This window comes from Falco naumanni, chromosome 7 (assembly GCF_017639655.2).
Source record: "Falco naumanni isolate bFalNau1 chromosome 7, bFalNau1.pat, whole genome shotgun sequence".
NCBI lineage: Eukaryota > Metazoa > Chordata > Aves > Falconiformes > Falconidae > Falco > Falco naumanni.
Genome location: NC_054060.1, coordinates 25,742,368 through 25,753,767, shown reverse-complemented (window position 1 = coordinate 25,753,767; position 11,400 = coordinate 25,742,368). Strand labels below are relative to the sequence as shown.

At 45.4% G+C, this 11,400-nt stretch overlaps 1 long non-coding RNA gene across 1 annotated transcript; it reads right to left on the bottom strand.

The window, feature by feature from the left end:
* Nucleotides 1–4,417: 4,417 nt before the first annotated feature.
* On the bottom strand, nucleotides 4,418–6,310 carry LOC121091789. The gene is made up of 3 exons (XR_005829041.1): nucleotides 6,098–6,310; nucleotides 5,313–5,582; nucleotides 4,418–4,578 (listed from the first exon to the last, which is right to left on the bottom strand). It is a non-coding gene; the product is annotated as an uncharacterized LOC121091789 (long non-coding RNA).
* Between the last annotated feature and the right edge of the window lie 5,090 nt (nucleotides 6,311–11,400).

Sequence of the window (11,400 nt, the reverse complement as noted above, 5' to 3'; positions counted from 1 at the left end):
AACATGCTTCCAGCAGCTTCCTCTGCAAATCAGGGGGTGGCTCTTTAACCTGATGCAAATATTTTTTTAAGCATGGGAAGTACTAATGATATACAAAGACCTGGACCCACATACCCAGCTGTCCCAACTGAACATTCCTCTCTGCAAATAATGCTTTGATTCTATTCAGACAAAAACTTGAAGAGAATAAAGTTCTCTGAATTTCAGTCTCTGCTCATATATCTAACTTTCTAGAAAGCACATCCCATTGTACTTCAATTGGGATTATACATGCCTCCCCTCAGTCAGGAGGGCTGCATAACATGCCAATGAGCTCTTTTAGAGAGCCAGATGGCTGAGGCTGGGTAACAGACTTTTTGTTAGACATTGGGTCAAGAAAAGGGGAGAAAATATTCTAAATAAGCATCTCTGGTACACTGTAACTGCTCAGCAAGTAAATCATAGTTCATCGTTTCTGCTTTCTGAATCATAAGTACAGATTACAAGCTACAAAAACTGAGAAACTATTATTGTTTTCAATCTTTAAACCATAAGAAAAGGTCACAAAGGTAATTGCTGCAAGAAAAGATCACAGGTCAAAAGAATTTATTTTTTTTTCTTGCAATAACAAGGAAAAATGTTGGCCATGGTAAAAAATAAGGAGTATACACCTAGTTTTGTCTCAAATTCACAGAAATTATTGTTATATATGTAAGAAAATAGTTGTGAAAACCACCTTCCAACCTTTACAGGTGTTATTCAATTGCATAGGAGCCAATGCTGTTTGGGGGGTACTTGGTTTCCTGTGCCGTGAAAATATCGCCAGAGGTGCAGACAGACCTTAGTCTCATTTTCTCCAGTACCTCTGGATGGTGTTGTACATACCTGGTGGCAGGCATGCACACAAGGTAAAGCCAGCATGCAGGGAAATAGAACGATTGCAGTGTGAGGATTTCAAACTTAAAAATACCTGATGTTCATCAGTGAAGCTTGAAAGTACTTAAGGGAAGCCTGGATATACTGACAAGCCGAAGCCCAAGGTTACAGCAAATGTAAACCTTTGAGAAAAATGGATGTTCAAGTTCCTGGTACTGACTAAAATAAGACATTGTTTTTAATGTCAACGGTTTTCATTTTCACTTATACTTTTCATGAAATGTAAATTACTTTCACAACAATCTAATATTTTCCTCGGTAAATTGGAGAATAAAGGAAATTAATAGTGACTGATATTAAACAAAAATCCTATCAAGATTAGACTGCAAAGCTCATTTTGCTACTGGGTTACATTTCCAAGTAGCAGCAAGATAAAGATACATCCATAATCTCATAGCAGCTCCCTTTGCCATGGAAAGGTTGGGCCAGATGGTCTTTCAAGGTCTCTTCCAATCCGGGCTATTTCGCAATTCTTTAACTTTCAAACCCACTGTGATCCTAGAGCCAAAGGAGAAGTCATGTTCGCCATTTAGAACAAAGTGTTGTTTGATGTTGGAGAAAAAATGAGCAAGGGCAAAGGCAGTCATTGCAATTTAGATGTCACCCAAGCACAACAAGCCACACGGGACAAGCAAAGGAAAGCATGTTTGCCTCTGCATTTTTTGAGGAATGCTAACATTCCGAAACCATAAAAGCAAAACTTGAAATTTACTGACGAGGTTTACAGTTTGGTGTAATTTGATTAAAGCATTTTTGGTGCTGGCCACAAGCCATTTCACAGAAGGTGCTGGGCTAAGCGCCACGTGGGGAAGGCATTAACACTTCAGCCAAATGCAACACAGCCAGCTACCGCGATACGGCTCAGCACCCAACGGGCCCAGTTGCCCAGGCCCTTTCTGATTTTTAGAGATAGTCAGGCACTGAAGAAGTGTAGGGAGGTCAGGGGATATATATGTTTTATTTCCTTTCTTCCCTGGGCTGGCACCACGGAGGTGGCTGCCGAGCATCCAGCTCTGAGCTGGCCAGGCAACTGCCACCTCTTTGCTCGTGGGGATGGGTCAGGTCAGCACACGCACAGCCCCCAGGTAAGCAGGGGACACAAGGACATGGCCATGAGGAGAGTGGCCAGCCAGCAGGTGGGTCTGCTCTGCATAATGGCTGGCAAACCCCCACCCCAGACCCAGTACAGCCCAGCTGTGTCTATTTAGAAATAAGTCGACGTCTTGTGCTTTGAACCCCCACCACATCGCCTGCGAGGCCACCAGGAACGGGGCATCTGGACTCCTGCATGCAAGAACAGGATTTTACACAGGAGTTCCTACCTTACTAATTACAGAACTGCCCTCTGTTGCGCTGCTGGCACCACAAAGGGGCTTTTTGTTGATCCACTATGGCAAATTGCCCCCGAACAGAAAAGCAAACAACTCCTGGCTTCACTTAAGTCAAAATGCACCTCACCTGCTGCAGCTTGATTTGCAATAAAACCAGACTCTTTTACATTATAAATATAAGTACCAAAGATACCATTTCACTGCAAGCTCAAGTGCACAGAAGTTGGCCAGCTCATTGCCTTCTCCACAGCCCCAGCAAAGAGCAAACCCCACCAGCGCCAGCTTGAGCCAATTAACCACAGAAGATGTGCCATTACTTGGAAACAGTGTCATTTCTTCTAGTAGCCCAGAAAAAAGAAGCCTTCCCCCATCTTAACCTGGTATTTTCCTCCAGAATTATTAAATGAAAACACATTTTCACTCCACTGAAATTGTTATTAGAAGACTTATCTCATGAAGCGAGCAGCCAGTCCCAGGGCTGCTGTACGCTACAGGCTCATCTGATTAACATTTTGAGATCCTACATTAAAAAAAGAAAGCACTAAGTATTATGTTCCTAGGTGCCTCTCTTTAATTCCAGAGAAAGAGAGCTGTAATACCCAAATGGCATTTAATCTGGCACTAAAAACATCAACACATAATACCTGCAACAGCAAGAAGCAAATTCTGGGGGAGCTCAGCCTCCCCTCATTAAATCCAACCACTCATTCTTCCCTAGCACATAAAACACAGGGGGAAAGCTGAAATGCCAGAATAAAAAAAACCAGTAAAGACTTCAATCGGGGGGGGGAGGGGGGAAGGAATAATGCACAAAGCACCACACTTACCACTTCCAACAAGCAAGAGCTGCAGCACAGGACTATCCACAGAGCACCTACAGCTCTCCAACCCCACTCCTCTGCTCCACAGCACCAACCTGGCCTCAAACCCTCATTAGATGGCTTCCTTGATGAAAACTGAAAACACCTGGTTGTAACATTCAAGCAGAGTTTTGATGCAATCATGGGGTATTGCTCCAGACCTTGCTGCTGCTGGGCAGCCTCAGCTGAGCACCCTTGGGGACTGCTGGGCTCCCACCAGCTGTCCTACTGGGTGCTACAGAGCACTCGGCACCCCCCCAGTGCTTGAGACCTCCCATCAGATGCCTAGCACATCCAGTTTGCTAGTAAAGAGCTTAAAATATTTTGTTAGTGTTGAATACACTCACTTTAAGGGGGGTTTTGTTCTACATGTACTCTTGGTACCTGCTTCACTTTTTAGGGTGAAAAATCTCAACAGTCACCAGAACTCTCAGCAAGTGGCATGGCCTGATTTATGTGCAAAGAGAAAATCAGCAAGAAAAATGGGCTATGGCGATTTAGCAGCTGGGGAAATAAAGCTACAAGGAAGATAAGCCCTGCTCATAGTGCTTCCTCTTTGTTCAGGAGAGGTTGGAGTAAGAGTCCAGTGTGTATCCTGGCCAGGGATGTCTTTGGGGAAAAATTGAGAAAACAACCTGTGACTGCATTTGCTCCTACATGCCATGCACAGGTACATGGCTGCATCCCACTTCACCGCAGAATCCCACCCTGGGATACTCGAGCTTATTTTTAAGAATAGAAGGCCCACTGATATAAGGAAAGTTCAGTGCTCCTGAGCCATCTCCCAAGCCACAGATGAATCTCTGCTTCTGTTCCTTAAATGTCTCCATTTGCATAAAATTGTCTGCAAACAATTAAAGTTAATTAAGATAATTTATCACTTGAAAGTAAAGCATCTTATCAGCAGGTATCAGCCTGTAAAGCAAACAAAGAATTACTTGTAGGAAAATAGTTGGGGCCTTATTACCCTGTTAGACATGAAGTGACAAAAAATAATTTCTTTATGATAATTTGTTTGGTCCGGGTGCTACGTTTTCAAAGTAATTAACTGCAATTAGCTAATCATCCTCTATAGTAACTTCATTTGTGACTCTGCACTGTAGTATTGACTCATTTACACTTTGGCAGCCTTCCTGCATATAAATTGTGATAAAAAAGTTTTGATAACAGCCCAAAGTTCTCTGTGAGACAGAACGGGAGCTTGGAAGGAGCTTTGGCTGCCTATACAGCAGCACCCATTCTGCCCCGAAAGATGGAAAAGAAAAAGCATAATATTCTGATCCATATGAGGGGCTGGGCTGGGCTGTGTCCTGCCATCCTTGGGATGCTCCTTTTCTCCTCTGCAGCTCCATCTCTGTGTCAAAATGTTGCCTCTTCTTTCAGTTCACTGCTTCCAATGGGTTTCTACTGCATCCTCATCTACGGAGTCTTTGCGATGCTGTCAAGAGTTCCGCGTGCAGAACACATTCCCTCTGAATGGAGTGTAAAAATAATGCACTTATATGAAAAAAAATACCCACATAATCAGTCCCAGTTCCACTCGAAGATATCAACACCATGTGTGAGCAAACACAATGCAGTCACCCGTTCCTCTGGATTGAACAGTGGGAACTTGTTTAATCAAATTATGATCACAATAATAGTAAAGACCATATTTAACTTTGCATTTGTGAGATTAATTACATATTAGTGTTTACAAAGGCATTAACCTGTCAGGGTAAACCAACTTAATGCTGCACAAAAACTCCTAAAAGGCAACCAGGAACAGTAATTTTTAAAATTAATTTAAAACAATTGCTGGAAGTGCCATGGGAAAAGGCAAATCATTAAATGGCCACATTAATATTCACAGCAGCTGTGATGCAATCGGGTGCCTATGTTCAAAACAACCACATAATGGACTTCCCTGGAGGGGTCTCCTCGGCCAGGTTCAGTGGATGGGAGTAGATGATGCTCCTAAAAATCCCACTCCTCCCTCCAGCTCTGCCCGGTGGGATCCTATTCATTTCCCTTACTTCCTCTCTTTCCCTCCCTTTGCATCTAACCCCACACTGCAGCAGCCCTCCACAAGGGCCGTATAAGCAAAGCCCGGACCATAACCTCATGCTGCCCACCCTGCCTCTGCTTCCCCCACTGGCCTGCCCTCGGCCAAGCCCTCACAGGGGCCTGCCCACCCACACTGAAATGCTGGAGGATGCTTCCACACCTGTGTCCCTCCAGACTCTGCTGCCCGTAGGTGGCACAGGGCTGGCTCTCACGCCCCAGCTATCCTCCATGGATGCTCAGAGCAGGGACTGATAGCATTTAACAGGAGAAAGATATTCCAGTGAGATATGTGTCTCAAAGATTTCTCAGGCACCAAGTGCGGACAGGCAGCAAGCCAAAATACGGTCAGGCTGGTGTGAGTCATGTTGCTGTGGTGACACTGTGTGTTCCTTGCTCTTCCTGGTGGAATTGAACTCTCCCCACGGAGCTGCTGGGAAAAAAAAAAAAAACAAAAGAAGAAGGATGAGACAGTCAGAAATACATCCTGGCCCTGAGAGCAATGTGTACTGAATTGATACCACTCCTTCCACATCTGGCGCTCCTCCTGGATGTCTTACTCCAGCTTTTATTGGGAGGGAGGGAGGGAAAGAAATGTTCTGAGAGAAATGCTGCTGAGACTTCACTTCTGGCCTTGCCACAAGGTGTTAAACAGTCAAGATTTCCAGTTGCTGGAGCAGCAGGTATTTCTGTGTAGGCACTGTCACTGGTGTGTACTGGTGGGATGCCAGCCATCTCCACACACACACGCACACATACTGCTGATAAGGGGCTGCTCCAGGACCTGCTCTGAGTCAGCCCAGACTTGTGTCCCCTGGCAGCTTTGCCATCTACCATGTAGATCAAACCCCACTCCGAAGCACTCAGCACCCCCCTGTTGCTGCCCTGCCTGAGCACAGGGCCAAGACTGTGGCTGTCCCAGGCACAGGCAGCTCCTCCAGTGCTTACCCACAACACAGCCATTTCTGTTTGCTGAGCATCCTCCTGGCCAGGACCACCTGTGGACTGTCCATATGAAAGGACTGCTGGTCTCCAGGGAGGTCACAGTGTGCCAATGCCGAGCACCCAGGAGGACAACCAGCAAGATCTCTCTGAGGGGGCTCTCGGTGGCAGCAGTATTGCCAAGGCTCTGCTGCAGGAGCTCACCTCGGAGCTGCAGGAGTAAACAATTCTTCCTAACCTGTTCACACAGAAAAAAAAAAATAAAATGCTTGATTATCTCTTCTTCAGGTATGTCAAGTTAATTTTGGAAACAGCACTGGGCAGGTTCATGCATAAAAACACACATATATATATTTACTGCTCCCATTTTCTTTTACCATACATTCATGTTGACCTGTACTCATAAAGACAATAAAACGAGAAGACCATGGGATACCCATGGATTCCTGCGTGCCAAGGGTGAACACAGGCTTCGGCAGACACAGTGTGTGCATGCACAGCAGGGCAAGGCAGGTGGCAGACCCTGCTCTGAAACCACACAGGACTCTCGGAGGACCCCACATCCCACTACCGAAAAACCTGGTAGGGAGTTCTAACCCCTTTACACCACTAAAGCCAGCTCCCCACCCACACCCCCCTCCCCATATGCCAAGTGGGCTGATGAGGTCCAGCCAGCATTGCCATTATCTGCACTGCATTAATTAGTGCATGTATTGTGGGGTTTGCTTTTTGGATATTTTTTTTTCCTAAAGAAGACAAAACAACAAGAAAAAATCAAGTTGTAGAGCTGTACTATCAGGCTATTCTCCCACCAGCTCCCCACCCACACCCACCTCCCCATATGCCAAGTGGGCTGATGAGGTCCAGCCAGCATTGCCATTATCTGCACTGCATTAATTAGTGAATGCATTGTGGGGTTTGGGTTTTGGATATTTTTTTTTCCCAAAGAAGACAAAACAACAAGAAAAATTCACGTTGTAGAGCTGCGCTATCAGGCTATTCTCTTTCAGCTGAACACAAGTTAAAGACATTTACAAAATAATATCAAACTGAAGGAAAGCCAGGAATGACCCTCTCAGTTGGCCAAGGCATCTAAAGAAGGTATGGTTTAATTAACCATTGCCCTGATGATGGAGGGCCACTGCATTGCCATGGAAACTGGGCTCTGCACTCCACCTGGACCAGCCCTGGGAAGCCACTGGCATTGGAGCTGTGGATTAGAGCTGCATGACACCAGGAGAAGGAGCTTTCCAGGCAGCAAAGCTGGGTCCTGATGGCAATTCACAGGTACAGATGAAAAGATATTAACAAACATCACAAAAGATCTTTAGATTACTACTGGATAAAAGTGGGGTTTTTGCTCTTCCTTCCAAAAAACTCTTCCTCACGCTATTTCACCCTCCTGTTTTATCTGTATTTCCCCGTTAAAAGCACTTTAATGTAGGTTACTAACGCAACTTTAGCTTCAAGTCTTTGCTATGGCTTATGGTTTCCCATTCATCCGCTTTGAATTTGTGAAATGCACACAACACCCCCACTTCCCATTTAATTTAAAAGCAGACAACATTAAAGTCATGGATTTCATTTTTAAAGACAGCTTGTGGATCAATCTATTGGGAAACACAGTTGTTTTGTTTACTTTTTAACTGGGGTCACCACCTTCTCTGCTGTTGTTTCAAGGTTGACAGTGATTTAAACTTGGTATATTTTTACAACCTGCACCTAATCCAGGGTATAAATCATTCTGAAGGACATTTATTTCTGCCTGTCATTTCACAGGAAGATGCTATTAAAGCTGCACTCAGTACAATGCGCAATTCAAAAATTTGTTGCTGATGACTTCAACATGCATTACATTTTCATTAGCTACAGAGAGAGGCAGTGGCAGGGAGGCATGGCAGCCGATTCATCTGAGTAAATGATAATTGCTTTCCCCTCATTTAAGAGCATGTCACTGGTTTTTCTTCATTAATAAAAGGACATCTGCGTTTTAACCACACCTGATTTTTTTAAATAGAGACCACATAGACTGGGCGCACTGGACACGTATGTAGGAAAGGCAGAGATATCGCTCTGCTTTCCATGATGATCTTCATTCTCTCCCCATGATTTCAGAGACTCGGGGAGATGTGAGCTCAGGTTTGCAAAAGCAATGATAGATTTGGGCTCACCACTGGCACAGCATCCTTCTGTGTTGCAGGCACGCACGCCGACACACGGCACTCAGACAGTTCTGCCGGGCTGGCAGAACTGCCCGCCTGCTTCCCCCAGGCCCGCAGGATATATATCTTGGAGATAATCTGAAAAAGTTTAAGCAACAGCAAGAAAGGTTTGTGCCAGCCCTCATCACCTCCTGTCTGTGGCAAGTGCAAAGAGCGTGAGCCTGTCTTACAGACACGCACAGCACACAACATTGCTGGTAGACACATGCCTCTGGGTAGGAACTTGGCCACATCTCACCTCAAAACAGAATATCCCTGAACATGAAGTTAACTGTCTGTTTTTAAATGGATCCTGAGAAACCCTGGGTCTGCTCCTCTTCTCCAAAGGAAATTCCACCAGCGACCCTATGCTTGAGGCAGCAGCAATACAGCAGCACTCTAGGATGTGCGAAGACCCCCAAAGCTGGGCTTTCCTTTAGAAAAGGCTTCTTGAGGTTCCCCATCACATATCACATGCCGACGTGTGTCTCTGACCCGTTGTCTATGGCTCTGCATGCTGCAGGTCTCCATGGAGCAGCAGGCATTGCCATCCCTTCCAGGCGCTGATGAGGGACCGCTGCCCCACCTCCTTCACTGGCTCTGCTTTTCAGCATCGCCATGGGCTGGAGGCACAATGGTGGGAGCTGGCAGCACCCAAAACCCACCCAGGTCATTGACTTTTAGGGAATGTACAGGGAGAAAGCAAGCATTGTCTCCTGAAAGGAACAGACACGTGTAGCTACTTGAGATTATAGTTGCAGTATTTTCCTTCCTGGTTAATTAAAGAGTCTGTTAATGGCACTTGCTGTGAAGCACTGAGCACTGAGAATAAGCGGTGCACATCAACATGTTGTCCTGGTTTCAGCTGGGATAGGGTGAATTTTCTTCTTATTAGCTGCTGCAGTTCTGTGTATTGGATTTAGAATGAGAATAATGTTGGTAAAACACTGATGTTTTAGTTGTTGCTAGGTCATGCTTACTCTAAATCAAAGACTTTTTGGATTTCTATGCTCTGCCAGCGAGGATGTGCAGGAGAAGCCAGGAGGGAGCAGAACCAGGACAGCTGACCCAAACTTGCAAAAGGGATATTCCATACCACAGAATGTCATGCTTAGTACATTAACTGGGAAGAGTTGGCCAGGAGGGGTCCATTGCCCCTGGGGGACAGGTTGGGCATTGGTCAGTTGAGCATCTGTATTGTGCATCACTTGTTTTTCCCCTTGGATTTTATTCCTCCCTCTCGCTCTCCTTTTCATTGTGATTGTTATTATTATTACCTTACATTACATTATATCATATTATATCGTATTGAATTGCATTGTATTATATTAATAAATTGCTGTTATCTCAACCTGCAGGTTTCATCTTTTTCCCGATTCTCCTCCCTGTCCCGCTGGGGCTGGGGGCAGTGAGCTGCGGGGGACTTTGCTGCCGGCTGGGGTTAAACCAGAACACTGGTCAGTGGGAGGCAGATGCCAGGGTCAGCACCACTCACCACTAGGTGCCTGGTGCTGCTTGGACCCCAGCAGCCCCCCAGGTGGTCACGGTGAGCTGGGATTTGTCCCGCAGTGCTTGGGTTAAAGCCCATCTGGGTCCCAGCTTCCCCAGAGCGCTGGACTGGTCCCAGAAGGTAACCTTTGGTGGGGGTGGGATTGGCGGCTCACAGCCATGGGTGGGCAGAAAGGGAGGGTGGGAAGGGAGCACGAGAAAATATCCCAAAGAGGAGTGAAGAGCTTGTTTCACACATCACCACTGTGACACACCAGCCACTAACAGAAATATGTCTGCTCTTGCTGTCCTCCTCTCAGCACCCTCCAAGGCAAAAGCCAGTTCAGAGAAAATTAAGACCACCCCGAACCTCTGTCTCCCATTCAGCTCAGACTTTTTTTGGAGGTTCCCACCTGTTGCCTTTCCTCGTTCTGAACAGCAGAGACACACTCATCAGCCTCAGCAATGAACTGCAAGGCAAACCAGTGCCACGGCTGCAGACAAGACTGAGAAAGAAAGGACTTTGCATCTCCCCAGCCCAGCACATGCCTTGTTCTCCTCACCTTTAAACACCAACAAGCACAACAGACTTGAGTGGATTTTAGTAAATATGCCTTAACACCCTTTAGCACAAGCACTCGCTGCACAAACACAAGCTGCGGTGTCAGCGGGACGGGCAGCTGACCGGGCTTTAAACCATGGTTGTATTTCACGGGAGGATGCTGCAGGGCAGCGCTGGCTGGGGCTCTGGCCCGTGGGCAGGGGGTGAGGCTAGCAGGGCCCCTCTATCACCTCAATTCAGACAGGATTTGTAATCCCACCCCAGGGATTTGGAGCAAATCGACGCATTGTGAATCTTCCAGTCCTTGAGACATCTTTGAAACGAACGTTAAGTCCATGGCAGACTGGAAGAAGTGTTACCACCAGGGCATCACTGTGATACAGGGGGTAGGAATTTAACCCAGCTGCCAGTTTTGTTTTTACCTTTTATATCTTGGTGGACCTTTCCCATGGAGGCATTCTCCAGGGAAGAATAATAATAATAATAATAATAATAATAATAATAATAATAATAATAATAATAATAATAATAATAATAATAAGTAGTAGTAGTAGTAGTAGTAGTAGTAGTAGTAGTAGTAGTAGTAGTAGTAGTAGTAGTAGTAGTAGTAGTAGTAATAGTAATGAAAGTAATAATAATAACGACAATAATAATAACAGTAACAACAACAACAGTAATAGTGTTAAAGAAAGCAAAAGCCAATAATTTCAGTTAATTAGCAGGCTGCTGTTGAATTTGCCAGATGTACTGCAGCCCTCACTTTGCAGACCCACCACATACAGTCAAGCCTTAATGTGATGCCCGACAGATATCTCTTGACATGCCCAAATTGATGAAATTAAATGCCAATGGAAGGATTTCTTATATTATTTTTAAAAGCACAAAGAGTTCCTTGTACAAATCCCATTAACAACCACTTTGAAACTATAGCCTGCAAAGCCCGTTAAATCCAGAGAGATATGTTTAAGGCAAAAACTATTTGAACTTTGGAGTGTGCGAGAGATCACTTTAATTGAACAGCAAACAGAGCACTTCTAATCCAGCCCAGGTGAGAAAAG